The sequence below is a fragment of the Delphinapterus leucas genome, chromosome 5, assembly GCF_059928025.1.
Source record: "Delphinapterus leucas isolate spDelLeu-1000000601 "Yukka" chromosome 5, BTC_Dleu_Yukka2, whole genome shotgun sequence".
Classification (NCBI taxonomy): Eukaryota; Metazoa; Chordata; class Mammalia; order Artiodactyla; family Monodontidae; genus Delphinapterus; species Delphinapterus leucas.
Window position 1 is genome coordinate 93,722,761 of NC_143133.1, and position 10,173 is coordinate 93,732,933.

Here is a 10,173-nt window from a genome sequence, read left to right on the forward strand (position 1 = left end):
TACAATGGTGTGTTAGTTTCTGCTTTTTAACAAAGTGAATCAGTTATACATATACATATGTTCCCATATCTCTTCCCTCTTGCATCTCCCTCCCTCCCACCCTCACTATCCCACCCCTCCAGGTGGTCCAAAGCACCGAGCTGATATCCCTGTGCTATGCGGCTGCTTCCCACTAGCTATCTACCTTACTAACTTCATGTTTTTGCAAAATACAGTTTAATCCTTCAATCATTTAAGTCAATGGAAGAAAATGAAATATAATCAGAAATACTGTTCAGTTATTTTCAACATGGCTAGCCTAACAGTATTATGGGATAGTCTTCCTTACCTCTGAAATGTTGATTACTAGATTGTTTATTAGATTGCTAAGCACTCTGGCCTTTAACAAAGAATTAACATTTTTTCTTGGAATTTGGCTTGAAATTTCATTTTTTTTATGAATTCAGAAAGGAGCCTTTATGAAATCAGCATTTTTCTTAGAAGTAAACTCTCAGTTTGGTGCCATGTGTTGGTAAAGAGCTACATCTGGAGTTAGCATGCAAGATAACTAAGACGTGAGAGTGAAGGAGCTTTAATATCCATCATCTTTTGGCCACTAGCATTGATTTTGCTTCTATGCCAATGCCCCCTGCCTCTCCCACTGATCCATAATTCCTTCTGTGGTTCCAACATTAAAGGATAACCTCTGCCTTTCTTTCATTTGAGGTTGAAATCAGAAAAGATAAACCAGGTAAATCTAAGATAATCAATGCACCCTATCTAATAACAGCCACCATTTATGGAATGCCTAACTGTGCCAGTCCCTTGCCAAAAATTAGCTCAAACCTTATTAGAAAACTGCAAGGCAAATATCATTGTCCCAGGTTGTTGGTTGGTATTCTTTTGCTTGCAAATGATAAATCATTTTCAAATGAAGTTGAGCAGAAGAAGGGGACTTCATTAGAAAGACACTGGAGTGCCTCACAGAATCCAAAGTCAGTTAATGCTACTTTCATAGCTTCATTATAACTATGGTTAAAAAAAAAAAATCACAGTCTTTCCTTTCAGGTATTAAACTACAAGTTTAGATATTCTGTTCATTTCTGACCCTGATTTTCATTTTCTTTAAGACAGAAAATCCTTTTTGCTGTTTTTCCTCATGTTTTCCACATATATCTGAGTAAAAATAAATGTCAAATCGATTCATAAACCAACTAAATAATATTCATAAACCTGCTATCTAGCTTGTAATGCTTTCAGACTACAGGAGTGCACAGTAATCAACTCTAAGAAGTGAGAGTTTCACATTTGGTTTTTATTTCTGTCACTTGTGATTCCTAAGCAAAGCACTGGCAGAGCCCTCTGGCACCCCACCCCTTCCTCGTGTGGTGAAGAGGCTGGTCCATGTACTGACTAGGGACATGGCCACGTAAGTAGGATTGGCAAGACTGCAGCAGCAGAGGCTACTGTGCCTGTCCTCATAGTTTAAGTGAATCTCCACTTTGCCGTTGGAGCAAATGGTGACTCTGAATCTAAATGCTCCTAATCTTGTTTAATTTGCACCATCCTTGGAATCTACCTTTCAGTTTAGCTTGTCTGCTGGACTCTGCTTTGAGGTTTTGCTCCAGTGTCCAACTCCATAGAGGAATCCCCTGTACAGCAAGCCTGAGTGATCATTCAGTCCCCAGATGGAGAGCAGACATCAGTGCATGGTATCTGGATTAGAATATTAGGTAGTGGGGGTGAGGATAAGGTAAGATAAGTTCACTCAGGAAATCTGATTTCTTTTCACCCCTGAGGACGTTGTTTGGGACAGGGAGGCCATGATGATGGGATGGGGTTGAGCTGTGTTGGGAAAGGCAATCTGGTGCATGCAGTCTTTTGACCCCCCAGTAGGCCACGTAAAAATGGACCTAGGGCCTGGAACACTTCCTCACCAAGAGATAAAGAGTTCACACAGTCTGTGCTGGATTCATTGCCTACCACAGGAATATCTTTCCCTGTGTTCAAGCTCAGTGTATACTCCTTTTTCCTGCTTAAGCGTGTGCGTTAATATGGTGCCTCACCAACCCTACTAGTATACCTGTTCTCCACGGGGAGGGAATGGGGTCCTTCCACTGTGGCATGAGAGGAGTTAAGTAGGCCAGTTGCTATGGGGAGAGATCCCCTAGCCATGGGGGACTGATGCCCACTATTGGAGCTGGTATGGTTCTGTCTGTCCTCTTTGAAGTAAAGCATTGTTCCATCCAGTGCTTGATTGTGTTGTGTTTTCCTGGTCAATTTCAATACCAAGGTGCAATGGGCAGAAGTGTATGGACTTCTATTCTTAGTAGTCAGCATAGGGATGATCTTTACTATCCTCCTTGTAGTCAGATCCTCCCCTGGGATTGCTAACCAGTGCAAGGTGTTCTGCTCAATAAGGTGGTTCTGCGTTTCACTTACAAGAAAGATCTGCTTCCCTTAGACTGTTCTCCTATCACCAGATGAGAGCAAGATCCTGTTGTACAGTTTGTTGGGAAGTGGATACATTCACATACCCCATGTATATAGTATCCCTTAGAATACAACCACAGACAAGATGCATGGGCATGGTACCCCTTGGAGCTGTACAAGAAGAAAACTGCTGTTCCTTGATTTTACCTAATACTGGAGATGGGTTATGCAGGGTCTATGTTCTGTTCAGTGATCAGAAATGGATACATAATATTTGGGCACAGATATAAAGTTTGTACAGGCAGAGGGAATTTACTCAAGCCTGAAAAAGATATGATTGCATGTTACTTCTTAGAAGAATCATTTAGTATGCTACATTTCCAATGAGTTAATTTAACTGTCTGGGAAAAAAATCCATGGACTATTATGCTCATGTACACTCAGCAAAGCAACAGTATTATTTTAATTTACAAGCTGTCATGCCACGTCATTTATAACTACTAGGTAAGTAAACTGATTCTTTTATATATGCAGTTGTCTACTGAATAAAAATAGGCAGTTATTCTGTACCTTTCTAGTACCTTTGTCTTGTGATAGGACCGTGTTCTAACGTTTTCTCTTTGTTCTTCATAATGGCACTGTTTTGTAATACTTTTCAAAATGCAAGACTCTCCAAACTTTATAGCTGACTTACCTGAAAGCACAGTGTCTTATGGGTTCACTGGACTGAAAATGTAGTTCTGGTTCAAGAGCACAGCCAGCACAGGGATAAAATGCATCCTGTCCAGGAAAGGCCTGGGCTGAGCCATTCTGTTGAGCGTGTCACAGCGCTAGTCACCTTCTCAGTCTAGGGATGTTAAGAATACATTTTCATCATGCAGCAGTTTGGTCTCACTAGACTCTGTTGGAAAACACCATCTGTTGTTTCTGGAAAACTCTTAGACATTTTATTGACACTCGAAGCCCTATTTCATTTCCTGAACATTTGTTCCCTTGAAAACCTGATGCCGCTTAAAATTTAAATATATAAAAAATAAACTTAAAATGTAATACCCAGGGAAGTTTATGATTAAATAATGCTTATAAATAATATAGCTCTGTTCTTGGAATATAGGAAACACTCAATAGATATTATCAATATTGTCATAATCCTTCTTAGTATTCAAGTGAGATTTTGCCAATTGTTCTTAAATTACATATAGAATCCACATCAGTGTAAAATAAATTTGACTACTCTAGGTGTCAGCATAAATAATCATTAAGTGGTGTGAAAGTTTAAAATCCAAAGTTGACAATTACTCTTCTATCTAATTGCAGGAGTTAATGAGTGACTGTGAACTCAGTCATTTGCATAACTCAACTGTGTCAGTGTTTAGGGTACTCTGCAAAGATATGAATTCAGGGTCCCACAATTTGGAGTCATGAACCTGGATTCAATCCCAGTTCTCCTGTTTAGTAGTTATATGCCTTGAAATGATTCACAGTTGCTGCATGATCCAGATTCTCTACCTTTTCCTGAACTACTCTTCCTCGACAAAGACTCTCCAAAGACATTTCACATCTAGAAAGCAGAACAATGGTTAAGAAAGTGGAATTTAGCATCTGATGGATCTAGTGGGGTCCCCTTTCTAAACTCACTAGCTATGTGACCTTGGGGAGCTTCCCAAACCTCTATATAAAACGCAGTTCCTTATTCTGGAAACTGAAAATAAAATTAGTATTAACTTCATAGTTGACTGTGAAGATCTGACAATTTAGTAAAGAAATATTCATAGCACAGCACTTGCAACATGCTTGAGTTTTGAAAAGTTATTAGTTCTAACAATTATTATCTTTATTATTATTTTGTCTCAGTTTTCTCATCTCTAAAAAAGAAAAATTGTATCAGTTTTGTCTATGCTATATGTTGTTTTGAGTATCAAATGAGGCAATGTGGTATATAAAATCTGGTATATAAAAAGAAAACTTATAAATTATTTTCTTGGGCAGAAGAATACTTGGAAAACAGTGTCAAATGCTATGGCTTAGAAAATGTCTTGCCGGAAGACATTTAATATTAAGGTTCTCTATGTCTACTACTATAAGAGTAAAAAAATAACTCTGGAACTGTAGTTAATATTACCCAGCTATTGTGACCTGTCAAGGAGAAAGTTACAATGTCCTAGATCAGTAGGTTAATCTAGTTAAAGTTAAACTTACTGGTGTCATATATATAAAGTAGCCATTTCAGTTAAAATTTCCTTTTTTAATTAACAGATGGGACATTGTATTTTATTGCTGTTGTTCTCAATATTCTCCAGATAGGAAGGCTGCTGTTTCTAAATATCCAATCTCTTTTAAGATTCTCTGAAAATTAAAAATGTGAAAGACTATTAACCAGTGGTAAATATTCCTTGAAACCTGTGTACCTAGAGAGGTCTTGTTTTTTCATAGACAGATTTACATATTCTTTATATTCTTCTAAGCAGATTGCCAGATTTTCATTCTCGAATTTGTGTACTGGTCACCCTGAAGAGTTGTTTAACACAGTATTATATAGTTCTGGAATAGTTTGGGGCGGTTTTTCGAAGATATTTTTGTAACGTTACTATGTAGATGATTCTATCTTTTCTTCAAAATTGTTAGAACTCTTGATGCAAATGCAAAACAGTGTGCATAATATTTTAATATATGTTCATATTGAGACTCATCTGAAAATATTTAGTACAACTTATCAAAATGGTATTCAAATTCAGGCTTTTTTCTGTTATACTGGTCAATTGAATTGAATCTAAAGTGGAAAATTCAAACAAATAATAAATGCACACAAAACGAGACACGAGTAAGCTGCATGTAATGATTGGAATTAAAATTAGCATCCTCTCCGGGGAGGGGGAAGGGTAAGCTGGGACAAAGTGAGAGAGTGGCATGGACATATATACACTACCAAACGTAAAATAGATAGCTAGTGGGAAGCAGCCGCATAGCACAGGGAGATCAGCTCGGTGCTTTGTGACCACCTAGAGGGGTGGGATAGCGAGGGTGGGAGGGAGGGAGATGCAAGAGGGAAGAGATATGGGGACATATGTATATGTATAACTGATTCACTTTGTTATAAAGCAGAAACTGACACACCATTGTAAAGCAATTATACTCTAATAAAGACATTAAAAAAAATAGCATCCTCTCATCTCTTGTCTGACCTTAAATGAAGTATTTTTTAAGAATCTATCTATAATCCTCTTCTCGTTTCCATAATGCTTTCCATGAGAGATAGCATCCAATCTTTTCACTTCAAATTCTTCTCTTACTCTCAGTGACTTTCCTTTTCTATCTTTCTTTTGAAATTCGTATCTGTATTTCCAGAAATCCGCCAGACATTTCCAGATGTTCTACCAGTGTGTCCTATATGACCGCCATTGAACTATCCTCTCCACTCTTTTCCATATATTCTGTTCTGTTTTTCCATATATCTGTTCTTTTTTATTTTTCCTATATTATTGAATGCCATATCATCCATCTAAACCTCCAAAGTAAAAAAGCTTAGAAACATTATCAGCTTTTCTTTTCCACCCATTTTCACATCTAAGTATCTCTCAGTACTGTCTCTCCTCTTAGTTGAATCACTGTTTTAGTCCCATTTCTCCCCATTTCCTTTTTTAAATATTTTAAAATTCTTTATTAAAACAAGCTTCTTAGCTGCACTTTGATGGGGTTATATAAAAAGCGTCACAGCATTAATCCCATCAACACCAAAGTTACTGCAATCACGTTCATTTATAAGCATTCATTAAATTTGCTATCACCATCACCACATTATTGCAATGTCAGAGACTGAGTCGTTTCACTTCTTCAAGAAAAATTACACTGACACGGTTACTGAAAGCTTTCAGTAATAGGGAGAAAAAAAATTTAACTATTTCAACACAGAACAGAATGTTCAGGATCCTATATTTAATAAAAATATCAGCAAACAGGGTACCATCTTGGTCTATAAATGATGTTCTCCACAAGGGACTTACCAGTGTTTTTAAAACACCACTAAGGGGACATTGGTGAAAGTTTCTTTGACACATTTTTTAAAAACCTGTTAGTAGCTTTGCCATAAAACTGATTTAAGGTAGTTTTTTTTTTTTTGGAAACATTTAGAACAATCCAACACTTGGTATTAATACTCAGATCAGCACACTGTACTAAAACATAACAGCAACATTTTATAGACTAGCTGCAATTTTCACTAGCTGTGTTCACCAACCGTTTAACAGAATTGTAGCATTCTCCTAAGCCATATGCATGTCTCATATAAACAAGTATTAATGGGTTTTTGGGATATTCTTCACCAACTACAAGAGGAGAAGAATCTGCCTGTATTATCTCTATTGGTGTTTGTTAAACGTGAGACAGGGCTCTTAGCTCAAGCTGACCTCCCCATGCAGCGGTGTTTATGATATCATCACAGTACTTTCCAAACTCTTCTGAAGTATACATATCTCCTGTACTAGGATTTGTTAAAAATGGCAGAAAGTCTTCCATGTGGCTTTGCATATAGTCAGCAGTCTGACATCTTAAGGCAGCCACAGTCAGACTGCAGTCCTGTTCTTTCAGTTCATCTTCAATGACTCTGTACATACAGTGGCCATCAGGTGGAACCTGTTTAATTTCCAACTGTCTAGCTGCGAATATTTGAGCAAGTTTTTCACTTTCTACATGTCTAGCCCCAGTTAAGTTTTCAATTTGAGCTTCAGCTATCCTTTCTTCCCGCTCCTTTTCCAGTGCAGCATTTTTGTCCCATCTCTCTTGTGCTTTTGATATCTGAAACTGCTGATTCTCAAGAACCAAGTTTGAAATATTGACAGCAACAGAATCTACTTTACTCTCCTTAGAAGTCAGCTTCAATTGCTCCAGCTTCTCTTTATGTTTCTGTTCCACTTCTGCTTCTAACTTAGCAACATCTTCAGTAAGTTGCTTCCTCCTCTTTTTGTCAATCTTGGGGACAGCATTCTTCATACCCTGAATTTTGGCTTGCAACTACTTCTTCTCTTTGTGATGCCTTCTCACCAGCTGTTCCTCCTAATCAAGCTCCTCAGTCAAGACTGCCTCTATGACGACTAGGTAACCCGCTCCCCATTTCTTTTATATTGCACATTATCTCTGTGTCTGTCTCTACTCTCCCTCTCCTCCAGTGTAACCACATTTGTTAAATGTGGTTCATAATGTATATATTTCCTCATGTTACATGCTTAAAATCCTTCCTTGGGCTCCTTTGACCATTAAAATCCAAATCCTCATGTGCCAAACAAGAGCTTTAACAATCAAGCCTCATTTTATCTTTACAGACTTGGGCTTACAATTGTCCCTGTGTCCATTTTTATATTCTGTATGATGCATTTTATTTGGTATTCTCTTCTTACTTTCAGTATTAAGTGGACAAATTCCCACTGATTCTCTAATATTCTGCCCAAATATTTCTGTGAAGTTTTTCTTGACATTCCTTTTCCCCATTTCCCTCTGGGGTTGTACAGTGTCACAGCCCCGTTGTGTGTGTGTGTTGTATGCATGCATTTATAACTGTAATCGTTCCCTTATAGATTTGTCTCTGCTGCTAAGTTGAGGAATTTTGCCATTTATGTCTTTAAAATTCCTATGCTTAGTTGGTCCCATAGTAAATGTCATTATCTGTTTTGAATGAATGAATGAGGGATGAAGTAGCCAGCCACCCCAGACTAGAAGATGAATCTTCTTCTGCAATTCACTATATCTGTACCTTGGATATAAATTTGTAGAGTTTTAGAGGGTATGAAAACTACATCAACCATTTCCCGTCTAGAATGAGTGTTTCTTCACAGATTGCTTCTCCATGTGGTCATTATTAAACACACCAGCCAAATGTGTTTTGATTCACACACCAGTCAAATTTAGTCACTCATTGTTTCTGTCATTGGCAAGAATAGACTTTAAATTTTCTCCTTAGAATAATATTTTACACCCAGAAATTATGATCTCCAGGAATAAAGTTTCTTACATCATTTAGGGTTGATCCTCTTCCACATAGGTCTTGGCTGAGTTTGGTTTCCAATATGGGACTCATGTTCAAAGCTAGAGGGAACACTGGGCTCAAACTATAAAATAAGTGAGTGATTATAGAAGGATGATTACCAGGGTGGTGTGTGTGTGTATGTTTGTGTGTGTGTGTCTGTGTGTGTGTGTGTAGTGTGTATTCTGATGGTCCACTTCCGGTATTAACAGGGCTCATAAAAACATCTTGTACAGCATCGTTTTTGGACCAAACAGTGTTTCACTGTCTCTGCCTGAAAACTATGGAAAGTTGTCTGTTTTGCACATTAGTACAGGGTGTGATAAATTGGTTTGGGTTACTGTTAGTTACTTCTCATTATTCTCCTATCCCCAAATTATTCAATTCAAGCCGAGCTATTGCTCCTGGTACTTGACTATGAAATTATGGATATATCACAAGGAGAAAGAAGTTACCCACAAGGCTTTAAAAAAAATAGATCCTCAATTTTAATACTTGTCAGAAGTATTAGCACTTATCATATTGTACATTGCTGTTTAAATAAGGCACTTATGTCTGTGTCCATATAATATAAATGTGACTTGACCCAGGAAACTATTCCTCCTGGAAAATATGTACAATATCTGCCAAAAAGGCACTTGGATACTTCGTTTTGTCAAAACTTATTTCTCCTCTTGGGAAAGATTTGAAACCAGAGCCATGAGCATTTACACTGGTCAGTAATTCCCAGAAACATTTTTGGAAAAGACACAAAGAATTGCCTTCAGCCTCAGCTCCTTTCCATTTGGCTAATTTTCCTGCACCTGTTAGAATTATTCTGCTTGCCAAGTGGCCTCCATGCTCTCTAGATATTTTGTCTCAGTCTGCAGAATCATGGCTCTGTGCATGGTTAAAACAGAGGTATGTCCCGCCAGAGCTTGGCTTTATTTTTCAGTGCCCTTGGTGCTCTAAACTGGACTAAATGCATAGTGGTGAGAGGTCTTATGTTATAGATGGGTGCTGCTCTGATAAGACAAAACTCTGAGTCTCTGGTATAACTCTATTTTATTCTTTTAATGACTGCTGTAGCAGGAATGAGTTCAACCACAAATAACAGAAAATCTGACAAAGAGTGGTTTAAAAAGAGGAGATTTTATTTTTCTTGCACAACCAGAAACCTAGGGATAGGCAGTCCAGACCAGCACAACAGGGACCCAGAATCTCCTTCCACTGAGTTATCTTGACATATTGTCTTTTGTCCTCATACTTTCCAGATAGTTGTCACCAGATGGCTATTACGCTACCAGGCTTCCAGTTCCAGGCTTCATGTCTCAGCCTTGAAGAAGGGGAAGGGGAAAAGGGCAAAATGTCTTTCTTCTAGTGTATCTTTGTCTTTTTAATTAGGAAGGAAGAGACGGTCTCCCCTGAGACTTCTGCCTACATCTCATTGGCCTGAATTGGGATACCTAGCCATCCCTAGCTTCAAGAGATGTGGAGAGTAGATTTTACTCTCAAAGTCAGGATCTGTTAGTAAGGAAGACTGGGATAGTGTGTTTTGGGTGGGCACAGCTGTATAACATTCCAGTGTGTGTGATAGCTCCCATTAGTAGGTCTTCGGGTCTACTGTCTACACATCTTCATTCTGCTCTCTGCCCCAGGGCTTGATCAGGAGAAAGCAGCAGGGGAGGCAGATAGAAGGAGCCTCAGAAGAATGTGGTTTCATGTGAAATCTAGATTGGTACAATTCCAGGATCCCAGGGGGAGCTTTG

At 38.2% G+C, this 10,173-nt stretch overlaps 1 pseudogene; it reads right to left on the reverse strand.

Moving 5' to 3' along the window:
• Positions 1 to 6,031: 6,031 nt before the first annotated feature.
• Positions 6,032 to 9,861, reverse strand: LOC149749185 (deubiquitinase OTUD6B pseudogene; annotated as a pseudogene).
• Between the last annotated feature and the right edge of the window lie 312 nt (positions 9,862 to 10,173).